General features: G+C 49.3%; 1 protein-coding gene across 1 annotated transcript in view; it reads left to right on the top strand.

Moving 5' to 3' along the window:
- Window positions 1-21,642, top strand: part of LOC138453509 (four and a half LIM domains protein 2-like) — a 478,916-nt gene that overhangs the window by 113,035 nt on the left and 344,239 nt on the right. Inside the window, exon 2 of the mRNA XM_069606420.1 lies at window positions 21,313-21,358. The gene's annotated coding sequence lies outside the window, so the exon portion shown is untranslated. The remainder of the gene's footprint in view (window positions 1-21,312; window positions 21,359-21,642) is intronic.

The following is a 21,642-nucleotide window of genomic DNA, read 5'->3' as shown; positions in this document are numbered from 1 at the left end:
GGCCTTGTTGAGGGTCCTGGACCTGAAGTCCTCCCAGCGCCTCTTGACATGTTGGAAGTCGCGGACTGCCACCCCCTCCGCGTTGATGGCAGTCACGATGTCCGTCCAGATCCGAGTCCGTCCTTCCTTGTCGGCGCGCGAACTTCCGAAGAGGGCATCATACTGCCCCAGGATTTGCTCCACCAGGACACCAACTTCGGTGGCAGTGAAGCTGGTGCCCCTCTGCCTCTCTGGCCGGGGGTTGTCAGTGGTGCCAGATGTTGCAGTGCCCGACATGACAACCCCAGAGGCAGGAGTGGGTGGGCAACTGGGTCCTGGGGCTGGGCTGTGGAGCGATGGTATCCCAGTCGGGAGTCTTCTGTTCCAGCAGGGGTGGTCACAGCAACTGCACCCCTGGCAGCAAATAGCAGGGCACGTGGGCAGCAGGCAGTCAGGCAGCAGCAGATGGCAGGTGGGAGCGTGCTCAGGGCTCTGGGGGGCAGTGATTCGGCCTTTTGGGCAGGTGCATGGTCTTCCGCGTGTGAACGCGTGGCCAGCTTGATACGGAGAGATTTGGGACGTGAAAAATGTACACATCAGCGTGTGATTCGAGGAAAGGCCCCTAGCGCGTAAGCACATCAGCACTCGTACGTGCTTTCATTGGACCAAAGGCCCTTCAAGCGTAAGCGCTTTTGTGACGTGACGCGCACGGGCGTGCGCGGCCGTTTCCCTCGTGACATTAGCATAGTGGTTCAGCGTGCCTGAAAAACTGCACGTCCGCGTGTGAATGCGTGTAATCCGAGGAAAGGGCCCATGCGCGTAAGTGACGTGATGCGTGCGGGCGTTTCCCTCAGCACGGGTTAAAGGTGAGCAGGGGCAGCAGTTCGCTGTACGTGCCTTTCTTGGAGACCGACATGTGTTGCTGCTTCCTGTTGTTTCGCGCGCCATCACAACTTCACAGCTATCAAGGACGTATCTCTTCTTTTGGCGGGGGTATTGGCTATGCGTGTTTTTCTGAATCGCGCTAGTCAAACAGTGAGTCGCACACGCTATTTTTCCCACTGCGGGTGCCCCTGTGTATCGCACCCATTTTCAAGGTCATAGTAGCCTGCGTGTCCCTCGCGTATGCGTTATTCTTGTTACTGGGTGCCACCGCGTACTGCGGGAGGTTGATTCCACGCACGTAGGCTGCAGGGTTGCGTGCACGGTTTTACTGCTGTTTTGGGGTGCCTGAGCGTTGCGTGACCCGTCACTACATCACCGGGGTCACATACAGCCTTGCAGGTGCAGGGGGGCTGTTAACATCTTGCTTCCCACCCCCTTCACCCCAATTGCCCAGGTCAATTGTGCTGTACACCTCCCATTGGCACTACTCCATCTGTGCCGGCACTACTTCATCTGTGCCATGGTTGGGAGGCCAGCAAAGGTGAGGGGCGCCTCAGCTGGGCGTACTCCTCATGGCGGGCGTGGTCGGGGATGTGGCCGTGGTGACCAGGGAGTAGGGGGACTCCAGGGTGTCCAGGGCAACCACAGAGGGGGAAGAGGCAGGGGTGCGCCACTTGAGCACAATGTTGTGCCATGTGTCGGTGCAGTCATGCCACCACCCCATGTGGTTCCGGGAGATGCAGCTTCTGCATCTGGCACTGGCGCCCGTGTGACGCGGCAGTCCATTCCATCGACTGCCACGGGCCCAAGGGTAGTGGTAGCTGTAGGTGCAGCTGTGGACACCGCCACCCAGGCTCAGGGTCTGCCAGCGCAGGCTGCGTTGGCACTTGAGGAGCCCTTGGAAGATTTACAACAGGCCAGGAGGGAAACCGTAGGGGCATGCAGGGCTGCTCTGACCAAGACATGTGTCCCTGGGGCAGTTATGTCATCTGCTGCCCTGAACAGCAGGGTGTTGGCAAGTGCAGGGGCAGATGCACCCAACAATACCCCGGTTGTGAGTCTGCCAACCAGGACCGCTGCGGTCAATGACCCTGCCACAGCGGATGTTGCTACGCAGGGTCCATTAGAGGGCACCCTGCTGCCACTGACACAAGTCAGGCCTTTGGTCGCCCCTCCACCTGCCACTCCCTTGGCTCAATCCACCAAACCCACTGGCCATACTGGTCAAGGTGGCATTAGCCAGCCAGGGTCTGCGCCACAGTCCAAGAGGAGGAAGGTTGCACCTGCAGCACATGCTGGGACCCCACACACAGCCATGACCTCCTGCACGTCGAGGAAGAAGCCTTTCTGCAAGCAGGAACTGGACTTCCTCGTGGACTACATGCGGGGCCACAGCCGTGACATTGTAGTGGGTGCCAATAGTCAGACTACGGCTACCCACCGTGACACCCACTGGAAGCATGTTGCGGAACATGTCACTTCATTCGGCCATGAGGTGCGCACGGCGCAAGAGTGCAAAAAGCGTTGGAATGACCTCAAACGCAGCGCTAAGGCTAAGCGTGCCTCAAATTACAACTTGACTCTGGTGACTGGCGGTGGGCCTGCACCAGAGGAGGAAGAGCTCACTCCGCATGAGTCACTCGTTGCGGAGGTCATATAACCTGAATCGGTCGAAGGAGTGGGAGAGATGCTGGACTTTGATGCCCAGACTAGTGAGTGTTGATGCGTGTTTGTTGAGGACGTGTGCGTTTTACTTGTGGGATATGTTGTGCATGATTGCCACTACATGTGACGTGTACATGGTTCTGATGTGCAAGTAATGCAATGCTTCCGTGATGCATGTCTGCTCTGCTGAATGGTGGACATGTGGAGCAGACGGGGACTGTCTGCATCACCATTATTGCACCCTACTCACATGCTGGTTACCAGTATACCCCTCCGGACCATTTTCCAGCTCACTGGCCCTTCGCACGTGGCGTGGGGTGACCTTCCTCTCAGCCCAGGCACAATGTCATAGCATGACTGACGTGCATGTGTCCTCTGCCTGCATGCGGGTACTCCATGTAGGCATGCTCCCTTGCCCCTCCTCTGCCACTCTGCACCCCAGTTCCACCTTTGCACTGGTCTGCTTCAATCTTGCCATTGTGTACTTTCCTGTTCATGCATCCTGTGTACATGCTAACTTCCAACGTACAATCTGCCAGACATATGCTGTGTGGTACAGCCTTAGTACTTGATGCAGGGTATCTCACTTGTACTGTGCATAGGTCAGATGCCCCACAGGGACATGAGTGCCCATTCATGCTCCATGTGCATTGCACGCATGCCCCTATGTGTCCTTGACTGGATGATCACTGTAATACAAGTCCTGGGTGACATACATTGCATGGCATCTCATCAGCCTTCCCATGTCAACTGTGGCTCAGTACTGCGTTGCACACATGTTTAGGGTCTGACAATCTGTGTGGGTCACAGGCCTCAGCCTGTTTAATGGCCAATGACTCTGTCCGACTGTTGTAGTGTCTTCTTCACACGTGGGCGGCCTCCAGAGTTTTCATCATGTGTCCTGCTTACTGTCCCATCATCATTTGCAGTGTTGTCACTTGAATCACATTAAGTTGTTGATGCCAGTCAACACTGCCTGTCAATACACAGGTCTATGGTCAGCCTTTTGATACCATGCTACGCATCCCTGCTTTTGATCTTGGGTGGAGGGGTGCTTTGCTTGTAGATATGCTACCCATTGAATGCACAGTGCACGTGATGCCTGAATTTGACCTTGCACTGCCTTCACATTTCCTGACACACACCATGGAGTCCTTGTATATGTAGGTAGCGAGTGACATACACATTTGCTGCACTGCATAGACCCACTTCTATGCAAACTGTCACCTTTCAACAGGTCTGATCACAGAAGTAATTCAAAGTTGACCCAGCATGCATGCCAGGTTCTATTTTGTGTGTCACATGTCTGCCTGATGTGTTTGTTGTCGGTGTGTGTGTGTTGTGTGCTTCTGACATGTCTAGTAACCTTTTTTCTCTCTATTTTTTAGGTGATGACGCAATGTAGGCAGAGGATGGTGTTGTCATGCCAGACACAGGGTTGATACCACTACATCAACCCGGCACAAGTGGGGGTCGTGGGGTGGTAGGCCACGAAAACCCCCAAGTGCTACAGTCCATCTTGTCTCTGGCTGCCTATGAGTCCAGCCCTGATGACGACTCTGACGTCCATGTCGAGTTGGATGAGCATCAAGTCCATGTGTCAGGGGTGAGTGATTCTGATGTGGACACTCCTCTGTCCGCGACACCTGCACTGAGGGGTCAGACAGTCTTGGTTCCTCCGCCCGTGGTGGATCGGGACGCAGGGTCACCCTCCACACCAGTCACTGATGTGCCTGGGACATCACGTCGACAGGGGCATGTAGTCGTGCAGCCGCGGGCGGTGCCAACACAGTGAGGACACCCGGTCCTTGGGTCCTGCAGGGGTCTAGCCCAGCAACGCGGTCGCCGCGCGCAACTGCAGTATACTGAGTGGGAGCAAGACATGACTGCCAATTCAGAACGGCAGGGGCCAGCAATGGAGAACATCGCTGAGAGCATGGAGCGTGTGGCCCAATCTGTGCTCCCCCCTGCTAGGCAGGTGCTTCTCCAGCAGCAGGCGGCACGGTCCACGGCCCGCTCGCTCAGGCTGGGCATGGCTGCCTCAGACAGGGCACGCCAGGCTGAAATGTCGTCTCTGCGTCAAGCAATTGCTGCTCATGCAGAGTCGCACATGGATGCCCTGAGGGAGGAGTATGCTTCCCTCAAATCCACTCTGGGTGTCCTTATGATGTCCCAGATGCAGCGGGCAGAGGAGAGGTTTGCACAGCTTGAGCGTACCATCTCGGCTGAGCTACAGGCTTGCCGGGAGGTGCCGCAGTTGTCCAGCCAGGCCTTGCAGGAGGAACTCCGTGTTACATGTGCTACCTTGCAAGAGGAAGCACGTGTATCACGTGAGGTTCTGCATGCAGACCTACGTCACATCGCCACACAGAACCAGGCTCACCCGTCCGGCAGACTTGCTGCCGTCGAGGGGCAAGCTGCGGCTATGCGTGGCCAGGCTACTGTGTCACGTCCTCCTTTCCAGGATGAGCCAGACTTGGACGACCATCTATCTCCCACATAGGTCGGGCTGTGCAGGCGTTGAGCCCATGGAGGGTTTTTTTTGGCTCAGCATCATCGCATGTGGGTGTTGAGCAGCACCCTGTACCTCCCCCCTCCTGGGTGCCTCCCCTCCCCCCCGGGTCGTATGTGGCCATTTTTGATTTTTATTTTAGTTTAGTTAGTTAAGTTTCTGTTTGATAGTTAGTTTAATTAGGTAATGTAGGTTTTTCATAGTTAGTGTAATTAGTTAATATAGTTTAAAATTGCTTGTCTATTGTGCTTTCATGTGACGGTGTGGTGCTTTGTGGCTTTTGAAAGCATCCACTGTCTGTTCCAGCTGGGCCCTTCAGGCTTGTCTTGTGTATGTGTTTGCTGCTTGGGGTCCTTGACTCACATATGCCACTCCTGCCTCCCTTATCCATGGGCTCGCAAGAATGGTTCGGTGTAACAGCCTATTACACAAGGGCTTTGGACTGTCATATCTGTGGCATGCCTGGTACTGTGTAACTTGTGTTAACACCCCTAGTGGGGATGATTGCGGTGTTATTGACCACTGTTCTGCTTTCGCTAGATGGGGTGTTTCATGATTAATGTGTACATTCATTGCTATGCATTGTGCAGTATGTTTCTTATCTTTACTGTACACGTGCTTGTTGCAATTCATGCCGTAGATAGTGTGTTCGACACTTTGGATGTGAAAGACGGACTGATGGTGTGATTTCTGATGTACGTCTCTGACATGGTCCAGTAATGAGATGCCTGAAGAGACACACACAGATGACTCTAAAGCATTAATCATGTGTTTCATGCCCTTTCTGCAGGGGGATGAGCCTCCAGACCACCTTTGCCAGCAGACATGGCCCATTGGACGTCTGGATTCTGGACACGTTTGTTGGTGCCCACATGCACATGTGTGCGCAAGCAGAGGCACAGGGATTGCAGACATACATCCTAGAACTGCTGACGTGTTCCAAGGAACTCCAGGCAAGGTGAGCAGCACAGGGGGGGCCACAACACAGCAAAGCTTCCACCAGGCCAGTTGCACATGCAGGCTTAGTAGCAGCACTGAGGGTGAGCTTGGACGAATATTGGTGTTGAAGCACACAATACAGCTCAGATGTGTTGGTGGACTGATGGCTAGTTGATTGTAAGGTTGTCTGGGGCACCTGCAGGGGCAGTGGCACATACCCTCCGGTCCACCATGGGCCATTGAGGCACTTGTATCACCCATGCTGCCTTCCAAGACATGGAAAGGAGCAGCTCACAGGGACATACAGCAAGGGACAGACTCGGGTGCAGTGCATTTCATTTCCATGTACATTTCGAAACATGCACTGCCTATTTTTTTACGGTCATGTTGGGACACAACTTTTTCTGAAGTCATACCTTGCTATATGCGTCTGTCTGCTTACCCAGGGAACATTGCATGTTGTGTGAATCGTGACACATTGGTGTTCCATTTGCCACGCACCCACCGTCGCCTGACTTACTGCATTGACTGTGTATGAACCATCACAGGGGGAATGTTACGTTTGGGTACGAAGCATCCACATCAGATTGTCTGTTTGTAGAGTCGTTTGTTGCTATGGGGCATATTTGGTGGTGTGTTTGTGTGTTATGGGCACGCACAGATTATTAACTGTGGCTCTCTTTGCAGGATTGAAGTGCTCCTGTAACCGGACCTGATAGTGCGCAGGCAGGAGGCCAGCACTCAAAACCAGAGCTTAGTGTCTTGTTGTTTTTCTTTCAAACTGCTCTACATAGGCTTGCTGGGGGGTGCACCGTTGCATGGATGAATGTGTAATTCAATTTGGTATGTTTTTTTTCCATAATCACCCCGAGTCCTATCCAATTCTAAACCCTGTACCCTCTACTCAGTGTTCCTGCTTCCTGTACCTATCCAACCAATGTTCCCTAACCCTCTTTCCCCGCTGGGGTTGCGGATGCCTGTGTAAGCCCCAAGCTTGCAGGCGCCAAAACCCTAGAGGGGGTTGCTGGTTCGTGCCACTCCTGCGCCTGGACTCCGGAAGGCTCTGACAATGATGTACAAGTTTGTCATGATTGTGTATGTGCTAATGCAAGCACTCCATTTTAGTGCATACCCTACTTTCACTTGTCATTCATACTCCCCTCTCCTGCCCCTCATTCCAGTTGTCCAGTATGCCAACGGCTGTCCCAACTGCATATCTCTGACCCTCCTTCCCCACCAGGGTCTCAGAGGCCTGTGTGAGTTTGACCTTTCAGGCACCCAGGCCACTGTGGGGTTGGTTGTTTCGTGCCACTCCTGCGCATGCACACGGGAGCTGTGACAGTACACATCCGTTTGTGGTGCATCACTCTATGTTATGTACCACACATGGTTCACATCCTGTTGTTTACTGTGCTACCTTGGTTGTTACATCATTGTGGTAGTACCTGGACTTTGTGAGGTACTGCTACTTCAAGTCATCTACTGGAGGCTCTTCTGGTTTGTTTTTCTGCCTTGGATTTTGTGTCTTTGCAAATGAAGGTGGACTCTGAGGATGCAGGCAACTTTTGACACACAAGGTGGGAGATGGTGACGAAGGGGAGTGGTGATCCTGTGGCCAGGTGAAATTGAGAGTTGAAGGCTCCATGACCCAGGTGCAGTTGTTCAGTGGGTCATGGTCATTTGTGAGGGAGGGAGTGTGTTTTCTTGTTGATAGTTGCCTTGCCCTGCAGTGTGATGGGAACCCTGACATTGTAATTGTGGTATCCTATGTACATAATGTGTTCTGCTGATCAATGCATGTTCATGTGTTGTATTTACCTTTCAGGTGTGAGGGAATAGTTGTGGTTTGACATGCTGGGGTGTACACATGGTGAATGTTCACATGTGATGTGTAGAGGACACTGATGGTCAATTGATTGCACATGCATATGTTGTGTGCATGTCCTTGCTGACCCGCACACTCGCACTATGATGCACTACATGTACAACCACCCTTCGATATCCACATGTACACTCTGTTTGCCTTCTGCTGCCCACTGTGTCCCTGCAGCACATGTTCTGTGACCAATTATGGATCCTGTACATGCCTATTTTGCTTTTTGATGTGGTTTGTCGCTTAGATGTGATGCTCAGGGTGTGCATCACACACAATGGCTGTTCGCTGTGCTGTGCGCTGAGCAGTGTGTTGCAGGAGTTGGACACAGCACATAGAAGCTGCAGTGTTGATTTTGCAATGCACAATGTGCATGTAGACAGGCATTCTTTGTTATGTTGCGGCTACTACTTTTGTGATGCATTTGGGAATGACTTATTTTAGGTGGGAGGTTGTTGGTCAGTTATTTCATCTGATTCCATGTCAGGCATCATTGTCTGATGCCAATTTACATTTTTCACCTGGCAATGTGTACCTTATTGGTACTGTGTTGGTGTATGGCTATTGCTTGCCATGTCATGTTGTGGTTTGGGAGGGTTTGAGTGACATAACAGTGATGGTCATGGCCTGTTTTGCAGGTGTGTGTGATTCACACCTTGCATGTCAGGGTCAGCCACTTCTCGAAGCAACAAGCTTGGGGTAGATCTCTCTCCGCGGCAGGGGCCTCCCTCTGGAATGGCCTTCCTGCCTCCCTGTAACTTGAGGAGAACCATCTTCACTTCAGGAAGCACCTCAACACTTTGCTTCTGATTTCTCTCTCCCTCTCCCTTGCTAATTTCTTCACTGAAACTGCACTGAATCTGCAACTGGACCACTCTCACTGACCTCGGTCCCTGGCCCAGCCACTCTCCACTTGCACTGCCTCCCTGGCAACCCCTGCACTGCGGGACAGTCTCTGTATCCCTACAGCCCCCCCTTCCCAGCACTTGCCTGCACTTACCTTTGCACTTGCCACCAGCTGGCCTATTTATTTATTTTTTATTGTACTTACCCTGTACTGCACTCCCCCCTCCGCTTGCACTTTTCCCTTCCACCTACCCCTGCACTTGTGCGATCTAAATGACACCTGGCCTAGTAGGATCGCTGTCTGTCTTCCCTTGTTCCCCCCTCCCTGCCTCGTTGCGCCTTGCAACACTTGTGTATAGGCGCGTTACAAATGCCATATATCATATATCATATGTGTGCCTTTTGGTCACACAGGATAGCTTGTGTTTAAGTAGCTAGGGATGCACACAATGTGGCACTTCCATGGCAACAATCTCAGGGTGGTAAGGTTGTGACAGTTGACTGTCTCTTTGTCATCATCGATTGTCACCTGGTATGTGCCAGGCCTGTGTGCACTCCGCAGGGGTGGGAGTTTAGTTGAAAAATGTGGCCACAAGCTGGGTCCGGGCTTCCTCGCCACGTGCCCTATCCCCTCCTATGGGCAGCGCCTGTGCCTGTGGTTGGAGATGTGGGGGCACCACCATGTCCACCGGTACGCCCTGCCGTGTTGCAACATTGTGCAGGACTGGGGGTGCATAGAGTAGCTGCCCGCCAGAGCGGTCAAGGGAGCGGAAGCGTGACTTGAGCACTCCGAATGTGCGCTCCTCTATGGCCCTGGTTGCAATATGGGCCGTGTTGTATCTTACCTGGGGGGGTGTGGTGGGGTTCCGGATTGGCGTCATCATGTGGTTGCTCAGAGGGTAGGCACTGTCCCCTGGGGAGGTGATAATAGTTGAGATTATTAGGGTTTGTGTGTATTTGTCTGTGTTTGACTTGCATGCATGTGCACAGGCATTTGTACTCACCTAGGAGCCATGTGTCACCATGCTGCCCAGCTTCCAGGGCCCGGCTCAGGGCAGACATTCTGTATATGAAACTGTCATGGGTGGAGCCAGGGTAGTTTGCATAGACAGAGGTGATGATTCCCTTTGCATTGCATACCACCTGTACGTTGATGGAATGCCAGTGCTTGCGGTTTCGGTACATGTGCTCAGTGGCCCTAGGTGGACGTAGGGCCACATGGGTGCAATCTATGGCACCGAGCACTTTGGGGAAGTGTGCCACCCTGTAAAAATCCAGGACCACAGCCTGCCTTTCTGCGGGTGTTGTGGGCATGTATATGTGCCTGCAGACTGAGGGGCGCGCTGTCATGATTGCCAAGACCTGGTGTAGGCAGCATGACTGCGTGGCCTGTGAGACCCCCCCACAAAGGGTGGGGGATGTAAGGTCATCTTCCCACTCCCTGACCAGGTCTACGATGATGTGGGGTGGAAACCTATACCTGCCGTAGACCTGGTCGTCAGGCATCCCAAAAAGGCTTGTCCGTGGTGAGAAAATGCGTGCCCTGGCTATTCTCCTCCTCCTGCGGTATCCCACGATCAGTGCTGTGACAAATGGGGCATTCATCATAGCTGTATATACGTGTTTGTAGTTTGCGTGCACTTTTATACTGTGCACAGGGACGCTTCTGCCTGCTTTCGTGTGGCGGACGCGTTGACGCCTGTGCGCGTCTTTTGCCGTGCGAGGGTTTCCCGTAATCAAATCCAGGAATACGGGTTGTTCGCGTGCGTGTGGGCGTTCCGTGTAGTTCCCTGCAGTACTTCCCCATTTACGCCTTTTTTTTCACGTGTTGTTCCCCATTCCGCATGTTACGCCCACTGTTCCGCCCACTTTTGTTGTGTGCACCGCGCTATGTGCGCTTTTGCTGTGTGCGTAGTGCACGCCGTTTGATGACGTGTGTGCCCGTGTGCGACATGCATGGATTTGGCGCACGACCCGCGGGAAACTAGCGCAACGCCTTCCTTGTATTGCCCGCGTGCGCGTGCGCTTGATTTCTCACACTTGCGCCTCCTTGCGCCTGCTTGCGCTGGGATTTTCGGTGCACGTTTGTTCCATGAATCGACTCCTAAATGTTGATACCGCAAGCACCTCCAATGTCTTACAACAGGAATTAGGCATTCACCAACATAATTTTGAAATGATGGAGCACAAACCCAGATCCAAATTTGTATTAGCTATTACTGATGCTACTGTTATAGACACCTTTTATCAGGCAGTCACTCAAGATATTCACAAACAAATAGATCGTTCCCAGTTTCAGTCAACCAAGAGCAATCTCACTTTTTCCAAAAAAACAGCTCTTAAAAATCTTGCTGAGGATACTAGTATTGTCATTAAAGAAGCCGATAAAGGTGGTAATATTGTCATTTTAAATACTGCAGATTATATTACTATGGCCAATGAACATCTGAGCACTCCTGGATGTTATCTATTGTTACCTGGCAACCCTACCAAAGAGACGGTATCTGAATTGAAAGTTTTGTTATATGACTGGCACTCGCGTGGGACACTGACAGATGAGGAAAAGGCTTTCCTTTACAGACCTAATCCGTTCATTCCTACAATGTATTTTCTGCCCAAAATTCACAAGGCATACACAACATTACCCCAGGTACGACCTATTATGAGTGGCTTAGGATGGACCACTGAAGGACTTTCCCAGTACATTGATTCTGCAATCAAGGATATTGTACCAGCATTACCAGCATTACCAGCCTACCTGCGAGATTCCACTCAAACGTTGGAGATTTTACATCTGTTAAAATGGCGCCCCAATTATCTTATAGCCACGTTTGATGTTAAAGCATTGTACACATCGATACAACATCGATTAGCTCTTCAAACCATTGATTACACTTTTCGCAACCACTCAGCTTCACACAGTCAACATGTTTACATGATCAAAGATTTCTTGCATTTCACGTTAGCACATAACCAGTTTTTGTTTAACAATCAATATTATTTACAGACAAAAGGAGTAGCCATGGGCGCGAAATATGCCCCTTCTTTGGCTAACTTATTCATGGTTTTTTTGAGGACAAACACATATACACAGACCACCCATATAAACAGAATCTCATAGTATGGAGACGCTACATAGATGACATCCTGGTCATTTGGAATGGGACGTCTTCGTCCTTTGCTGATTTTTCTGAATATCTTAATCGTAATAATTTTGGCATAGAATTTTCTGGACATGTGAGCTCTCAGTCTATGGAATTCCTTGATCTCCAGATTAACATTGTGAATGGTGAACTACAAACTCAAACCTTTCGGAAACCCACCGCAGTTAATGCTATGTTGCATGCCTCCAGCTGCCATAAAAAATCTGTCATCTCTAACATCCCATTTGGAGAATTCTATTGTGCGAGACGTAATTGCAGTACTGACATGGTTTTTCAACATGAGTGTCGCATGATTAGGCGGAGGTTCCATGAACGTGGATACAGTAGTCAATGCATTAAGCAAGGGTTCAACCGTATCAACACATTCACTCAGGATCAGACGTTGGTTACGAATACAGAACCCACCAGACCAAGTCTGGAGTATGTACAGTTCATAACGAAATATTCAGAAGACCATTGCATCCTCTATCGCCTGTTAAGCAAACATTGGCATTTGTTGAGACTTGACCCAGACCTTTTGCCATATGTCTCGGCTACACCCAAACTCATCTTTACTCGTAACAAAACATTGCGCAACAAACTCTGCCCTTCGTTCTTACAACCAAAGCCTACTCATGCAAAGCCTTTAACTTGACTTCCACCCAAACCTGTTAGTTTTTTCAAATGTGGTCTATGCAATTTTTGCCAATATGCTCTTACCCAAAATACATTCAGTTGCCACCATGGTTTGTCAATTCACATTTCAGATTTTATCAATTGTAAATCGAAATTTGTGGTGTACGCCATTTTATGCTTATGCCGCAAAGTATATAATGGTTCTACTATAATGGCACAGAATCATCAAATGGATTCAGTAAAAGATGTTAAGTTCATCGGGCTCATTCAAGCGAATTCCCACCCAAGAGGCGGGGACCGTCAATTACTTTTACGTCAGCTTGAGGCACGCACCATTGCCAAACTTCGTTGTACCAGTCTTGGTCTCAACACGGACACAGAACTAAATGTATTTTTGTAATGCTTTATACAAATGCTGGTGCATATTTCCTATACTTGCAGCAACTGCATTTCCATTATTCCTTGTTTGTTTTCATGCATTTACATCTAGTCAAATTTAAACAACCAAGACCGTCAGGAATCTTTGCCAGTATCAAATTGCTCATCGGTCCCTCGCCGTCATTAAACATTCCAGAGATTTTTGATTTTTCAATTTTTTCAATTTTCTATTTTTTTTTAATATATATTTATTTTTATTTCGCATACACACTGCCATTACAGCTTATTATATATTAGACTTTTATTTAATATTTAATAGTTGTGTTAACACATGTAGACATTGTCTAGGGCACAAACAAGATGCAAGTGCTTGCCTTACTTAATACAAGGAATAACATTACCATAAGTCCTTGCGCAAAATTTAACCACATGACTGAGTCACGTGACACATTTTTAGCTTTTTTTCTCTAAACACATGGAAGGAATGAACTGCACAACACTGATTTCGTGAAGCGTTTGGACTCTGGCCACAGTGGGGAACCAGCCCCTGAACTTACAGGTATGGGCTTGACAGTACTTTCAGAGTATCTCACTGTTAGACTGATTCTTACAAATATTTATGTTATTAGACCTACCTGCGGAATTGGGTTTTGATACATTGGCCCTCATTACGACCCTGGCGGAAAGTAACTGACCTGACCGCCATAGCGTAAATAGCGTTTCCGCCATTGCACGAAGGAGTAAAGTGCGGCTAATTCTGACCCATCGGGCACGAGCACTACGCCATGGCGGAAGTGCAAAGTCCGCGATGGCGGAAATGTCCCCAAAACGCCCCTCACCGCCGTCGTACGGCGCCCTAGGTGCAATTCCGCCACCCATCATAGCGGTCACCGTAATGAGCGGTAATAGCAAAATACGGTGACCGTAAATATACGGAAACGGAAGTAAAAACATGCACGCCGTACACCTATAAAATCAGAATCCCAACACAACCATTAAAAATCCTACCCTGAGACACATCCCAACCCATTAGCCACCCTAGTGAAAACAATAAAAATGGGAAAAGTTGCGAAAAAAGCGTGCGACCGCAAGCGGCAGGTCCACTTCTCCCATGAGGAACTCACCGTGCTCACAGAGACCCTCCAGGAGAATGCTGCCGTCGTCTTCTCGACGCAAATGACCAGGACGGCACTTGCGAACAAAAAGGCCATATGGGCCCTGGTGGCACAGCGGGTAAGTGCGGTGGGGACCGCACCCCGCAACCCACAGCAATGCAGAAAGCGATGGGACGACTTGCGGATACGCGTACGGAGCATACTATCAGCCAACCGTAACATTGCCACAGCTACCGGGGGAGGATCGGAATCACCCATCAAGTTGACCCCCTGGGAAGAAATCTGTGCCTCCACCATTGGAATGGAGAGTATAGAGGGAGTCGGAGGGATGGAGAAAGGAGTGCAGACATCCGAAGAATCAGGTAGGTGGGCCAAATAAAACAATGCTAAATCCACAATGTCCAATCATGTGAAGTACCATGTGTCCACATAGTGCAACAGAAACACATGTCCAGGAGAACGTCCACATACATTGGCCTGATAGCGCACTTTAAAAGTCACATTAAATACATAAATAATTAAAAATCCTAAAAACACCCTCTACACGTGCAGCATGCACACCCTAACTGCAGGCTGCAAAACAACTGCATCCTCAATCCACACAAAAATGAAACCACCTCCAAGGCCCTGACCCAAATCACCCTCAGGTACCACCCCAATGCATATGATACATTGCCATTCCAATTTCCACAGACCCATAAATAACGCTCGCCCTCCTTTACTCCAACACAGGGTCCGATTCAAATGACGAGCTTCAGGACACCCCTACCAGCACACCTGCAAAGAGGGCCAAGACCAACGGCCAAAGACCCTCCACCTCAGCTGCACGGATCAAGACACGGCAGCAGCACAAATCAAGTGGCAGCACACAGGAGGGGACTTCAACAGGCACCCCAGCAGCCAGCATGCCCACAACAGCAGCACCACAGGTCCCCCCAATGGATGCCACAGAAGGCACTGCTTCTGGTGGCAGCAGCACCATAGGTGACACTGCATTAATGGCAGCATGCTCCGACACAGAAAACGGTGCTGTCGATGTAGGATCCATCCATGACCTGTCTCAATCCCCCTGTTTGTTTCATCCCGTACACCATGAGGATACCACGCAGGGGCACCCACAAGACGACGACTGGCCATCCCCACAAGCCCTGTGGCAAGGCAACATGAGGTGATCAGCCCCTCTGTGACACCACCGCAAATGGGCTTGGCCCAGCAGAGGCAACAGTCCCTCGACCAGGTGATCGTGCAACAGCAGCAACTGGCCACGCTCCTCAAGGAGCATGCTGATGAATGTGGGGGTACTAAGGCAGCCATAGAAACATCTACTGAGACACTTAGGGCAGAAATGGAGAAAAGTACAGAGACACTAAGGGCACAAATGGAGAGAAGCACCGAGAGCCTGAGGGTAGAAATGGAGAGAAGCACCGAGAGCCTGAGGGTACAAATGGAGAGAAGCACCGAGAGCCTGAGGGGGGAACTGCATGCGACGTCCAAAGACGTATGTGCTGAACTTGCCGCTGTGCGCCGTGTGCTCACTGAGCTCTCACAAACCCTTAGGGACATGCATGGACGTGAGCAGGCAGAGACATCATCCGTTGCAAGTTCCGTCCAGGGCAGCCCCCAACGTAGATCTGGGAGGAACCTGCGCTCCACAGGCAGGGGTGCCCCTGATACCCAGAGAGGGGGCTTGCAATAGCGTCTGCCCACTGACAATGAGCATCTTTGGACACTGGTGTTCGGGGGGGAGGTAGGAGGGTGGAGGGGGTGTGTTGGGCTTTCTTGGGTGGCGGGTCGATGGGGTGTGTAACATAATTTCACATATGCTATAAACATTTCACAATCATCCAATGAGATGTGTGGACATTGATCTTTGTGTACGAGGCCTTTATAGGCGTACAGTCCATATTGTGCATGTTCCAGACACACACAGTGCCACAAGTCCCGTGTCCATGTATCAGCCACCAGGCGTGAGTGCTAGAAGCATGAATCTATGACAATCTGACGAATTTCACGGCCCTCCTGTGCCTCGCGGACTCCTTGAGGTGCTGCCACATCCCCACCCTCATCATGACCATCTTCAGGTGCTTGCAGTTCTGCGTCAGGGGGCATGGGCACATTTCTACGTACGCACATGTTGTGTAGCATGACACATGCCATGACCATCTTTGCAACCTTCTCCTGGCGGTACAGGAGTGCCCCGCCAGACCTGCTGAGGCAGCGGAAACGAGCCTTCAGTAGGCCGAATGCCTGTTCTATGACTACACGGGTACGTGAGTGGGCATGGTTGTAGTCCTCCTCATGCTGGTTCTGTGGGTTCCGGAGTGGTGTAAGGAGCCATCTCTTCAGTGGATACCCGGCATCACCTGTATGTGGACAATAAAGGATGTTTGTGGAATGACATTGCTACGTACGCATCCCCCCCCTTCCTGCCAGGTCATTGCCGCATCACATACCCCACATTATCATGCATGAAATGAGTCTCACCGAGTAGCCAGGATCTGTTCCCTGCGTGTCGCTCCATGTAGCGTGGTATTGTAGAGTTCCTTAAGACCATAGAATCATGGGTTGATCCAGGAAATCGGGCACAACAATGTGTAATGATCCTGTTGGAGTCACACACCATTTGTACATTAAGAGAATGATATTGTTTTCGGTTGCGGTACTGGACCTCCATGGCATGTGGGACAACCAATTCCACATGGGTGCAGTCGATGGCACCAATGCAACCCGGTATGCCGGCAAGTGCATGGAATCCCACTTTTGTGTTCGTAATTTCCTGCTCCGAGCGTGGTAGAGAGATGTAGTCGTCTGCGTGCTTCAGGAGGGCATCGAGCACTTGCAATAGTGTCCGTGACAACAGTGGCTGTGAAATGCCATGCAACTGTCCGACTGTGTGCTGGTAGGTGCCTGTGGCCAGGAAGTGTAGTACAGACACCACCTTCAGTAGGGGTGGAATGGCGGTTGGGCTATCTATCATGCTGACAAGGTCAGCGTGTGTCATGTCCACAATGGCGGTTATGGTGTCCCGGTCCAAACGGTAGAGGGTGTGGATCTGCTCATCAGTGAGGTTGAACGGATGAGCTCGGAGGCGTGGGATTGCGGGCTGCCTGCGTGGTGGTAGTGGCTGTGCTGGTGGGCCTTGCTGGCCCTGCCTTGCCCTCCTCCTCCTCCTGCGTCTCCTCTGTGCGGCCGGTTGTTGTAGTAGTTGGTGTTCGTCTTCTTCTTGAAGTTGGAGTACTTGCAGTGCTATCAGGTCCCCCAGGGCCAACATCGCTAGTCCTGCCGGTAGCATTTTGGAGTGGGTGTGGTTGTGGGAGGGGGTCGGGTGTGCAATTTATGTGTTTTCAGGCAGTATAGCCTCCACCTGTGGTGATTCATTCCACCTGTGCAAGCTGCAATCCCCTTTGGGCGAGCACGTCCCGCACACAACGCTGCAATTTGACGCATGGCATCTTGCTATTACAATCATGTATTTAATCCCGATGGCAGTGAAATATTGGTTCATATGTTCATTCTGCTATGGTCCCATTGTTTCACATACTATCTTTACAGTCGCGAACAAACTTGTGAAGGGTCAGTGGAATGTAGTACTCGATTAACGGTGGACCCTCATGCAGCACTGTACCGAGGTTCACCGACGGGCGGGGCGTCCCATTTGTGAGTGAAGCCAGTTGCCATTTTCACACACTGCCGCACTACATGGATGAATTTGTGATTTCAAGCGGTCACAGATGCCTTTTCGACGTGATGTTGCAAATGAGGAATTCGAAGGACAGCGCTTTCGGTTTTCAGCTAGCGGCGAGGAGACGCCCACAGGTCTGACTGCAGATATAAAGTTCTATTGTTTAATGTCCTTCGGACAGGGGCCATGGCGAGAATGCAATGATTGATATGAATAGTATGGGATGCGCAATAGCGTAGTGGACGATAAGGCCGGACGTTCCCAAATACATGTTACTTCACAACACTGGAATTCCGGGCTGGAGCACAGTGGATTTTGCAGACTGCATTACGCACAGACTCAATGGAAATTTCACATGTTATGTGAGTTAATAATCAGGCGTTTTCATACCGGGATGAGGGAATGATGTATGGATGCATGGACAGATGATTTAATTGAGAGTTTGCCATGTACATGGCTTTTTGGAATCTATCCACTTCCCCTGCGCTATGTGATGCAGAGCTGCCATAGTGGGACCATCGTCTATCTGCCCTTGTTGAACCCTCCCTGTCTCGACGCGCCTTCAAACACTTGTGTCTATGCACGTTACTAATCCCATCTAATGGATTCTGTTTTAACAGACGCATGCACACAAAGACTCGTTTGTAATAGTGTTTTCACCTCGATTTATATAGTTATGATTCGCAAGTGATTTTTGGGTGGGAATAATCCTTTTGAGTGGGCTAGCATGCATATGGCTGTAGATTTAGTGTGATCATTGAAGTGAGTAATTCAAATGAAGTTCTGATGCCCATACTATTCTTTTTCATTTCATTTGGGTGACAGGTATCTCCTCCCCTTTTGCCGCTGCCATCTGTATGCCACTCCTGCAGATGGCTTTTACTCCCGACACCTGCTGCTTCGTGTTAATCAGTGGAGCACCATTACGATCTTATGGGACGATCGCCAATGGGCCACATGCCCTTACGCAGTACTAGTGGCTAGGAGCAACATATCGACCTTTCAGCTGGACTAGTGCCTACCTAATGGGACGGCCCTGCGGTTCTAGGCGCTTCCATGTTGCCTTTTTGAACGTGAATGTAGCCCCTGTGTACCATGAAGGAACAGGGCGTCACACAAGAAGAAGCTGGTCATTTATTGCGGATGCAGCCCACAATAATGAAATATATTTTGGAGTTCATGACCTAATAGCTGTATGGGCTTGGTGATTTTGTTGTGCATTAAATTTCTATTATGATATTAACCGTGTAGCGTTATTCTTTGCAAGTAATGTAGCATATTCCTATTTGTGGAGCGATGTATTGTGAGAAGATCTGCATTGGGTTCCGGCTTCTGAGTATAGTTGCGTGGTACTGTACTGGGCGTGTTTGCCTACGAAGCCCAGTGAGGTCAGGGATAGGGGCTGCCATTATGACTGTTTTAATGATGTCATGCTCAGGGGCGGGGGATTAGCTTTTGTGTAACAGATGCCGGTCAGCCAGGTGGATTGGTGGAATGATGTGATTATCAGAATATGGCTGGTCACAGGTGCCTGTGTTTGCGTGCGTTTCTTGGAGGGAGACTGAGGTCATGTCCATTGGAATAGCTTCTGTATTCGTGCCATCTGTGCCCTGCAGCTCCCATTGGCCCCTCTTGAGATGAGCCTGGCTGCTCAGTCACTCTGCCAACTTGTGTGGTACATGCTTATGCTGATGGTTGGTCTGTTTACTGGCAAGAGTACAGGGCTGGTGCAGTCTCCCTCAGGATACTGCTTTGAATGTTGCCTTGCACTGGTGTCAAGCGATGGGGGCCTGTTGTTGTTTTGTCTCATATTTCAGTTCATATTGCTGTACTTGAACCTTCACATGCCTGTGCTGCATCAGTACGGCAATGGTGACATGGCAAATATGGATGGCCACTCACAAGGCACTTGGAGCCCCTACATTCATTTGTTCGTTGGCATGCATGGGTGACTTGTACATTTCACTGGTTGCATTGTGTGACTTCATTGCACCTACGAGGAGTTGTGCAATGTGGCCAGGGAGTGGTGTACAGGCACTCAGTAGGGCCATTTACGGTTGGTTCGCAATGCCGTACTTCTCACCATGGCGGAATGGTACTTTCCGCCATGCTTGATGGCGTTAGGTAAATGTCCGCTAGGGTCAGAATTCGCGTACCGTTGCGCCATGGTGGTAATTACGGTTTTGCATGGCGCGTGTGCGCGTACTTGGTGCAGTTAGCATTGGCGTTCACTACGGTGTCGCTAATGGCATCGTACTTTACGGTGACGGGTCATAATCGCACCGAGCGCTATTCGATGGCGGTATTGCATTTCCGCCATCGTTTTTCGATTTCCGCCAGGGTCGTAATGAGGGCCATTGTCTTTTTTTGGCAGTTGCAACGTTTGAACAAACTCCCATGTTCTGGGAATGCACCACAATGTATCAGTAACAGAGACTGCTTCAGGTATCGTTGTCCATTATTTTTATGCATTTGGATATTTTTGACAACCCATTTAAGTCATATGTCGATCTCTTGTCAAGACAACTCATGTCTTGGGTTTCTTTGTTTAAGTATTTTTCAGTTATTTGCCGTTTATATTCTTGAAGAGAATCAACTACTTTAGAATTGGCCCATATATCTGCCCCTAAGGAGGGCTTGGGTTTTCCAACTCAGTTTAAATAACATACAGTAAAACATTTATTAATTTTAACATTTATATCACACACGGGTGACAATCTAATAATACATTTTACCACCATGAGGCACATGAGGGATGAGCATTTTGATCCTTGGCACACTAGTCTGTTACCTTTGCACTATGCGTGTACATGGGATTAATAAATTGTTAAAATGTATCAGTTGTTTATTCATTTAGGATTCAGGCTTATGGTGTTTTCTCTCTTTTTTACATATTATTTTGTTTTCATTATATGGACATTCACATATGGACACTTCGACCGCGATTTTTGGCTCGACAACATATGGTAACAAATCAAATGCTTTTTATTTACTCCTTATTTACTTGGAATATGTTTCACATTGAAATGGTTGCTTTGCTCTTTGACATGATGTAATGTCCATATGGGCTTTTTTCTTTCTTGGTTAACTCTGGCCCCCTCTTCTTCCTCTGCTGGTTAATTTTGTTTATATTTCAAATGTTCTTATCCTTACGGCATGATTATATACTATTTTGCTGTATTGGAATGTATATGAATCATACCAACACCAAAGTCTTGACTTGAAAAGGACCCGTTGTTTTGGGTCGAAACACGTGTCGGCAGTCTTGTTTTTGCATCAACTCATAAAATATGTTTCAACAGCGTTTTTTTGACTGAAGAATCTATTGCTTTGGACTCTTTGTTTCGCTGTATTTGTTGTCCAGTTACACATTCAATTTCAATAGGATATTTACCATTCGCTTAGGGCTGCGCAATCATTTAGAGGTGACATTTTTCAAGTGTTTATAATTTGTATATGTATATATAATTATTGTTAAATATTTAAAATAACTGAAAAGAGTTTTCTTTCTCTCCAACGAGATATTTTTTCCTCTATAGTATGATTAATGTATACAACCTGTTAATGGTTGTGTATTAGTATTCACTTAGTACCATTATAAAAAAACATAAATAAGGTTGTTTTTATTTTGTTATGAACTACATTTCATTTTGTTTCAGAGTTGGTAATATGGAAGAAAGAAGAGAACACGTATGAAGGTATTTGGTAAGACATTTGATAAATATGATATATATGTGTAATGCATAAATGTACAGACACAGAGTTGTATTTTTTTCTTATATTATTATTTCTAGCCATGGCTACAGCATCAGCAAATGAATTGCAGGATTTTGCTTGCACGGCTAAGGTGATGAACAACTGAAGTGCTTTTATTCACGGCTAAACTGCTGCCCCTGCTAACAGTGTAACCATGGCTACGAACAAACAATTGGGGAATTTTGATTACTGAAACTGCATAAAATAAATTATAATAGATATTGACCCTCACT

Source organism: Ambystoma mexicanum, chromosome 4p (assembly GCF_040938575.1).
Source record: "Ambystoma mexicanum isolate Mex_15411 chromosome 4p, UKY_AmexF1_1, whole genome shotgun sequence".
NCBI classification, from domain to species: domain Eukaryota; kingdom Metazoa; phylum Chordata; class Amphibia; order Caudata; family Ambystomatidae; genus Ambystoma; species Ambystoma mexicanum.
The sequence above is the reverse complement of the archived record's forward strand: the minus strand, read 5'-3'. Positions and strand labels throughout refer to the sequence as shown.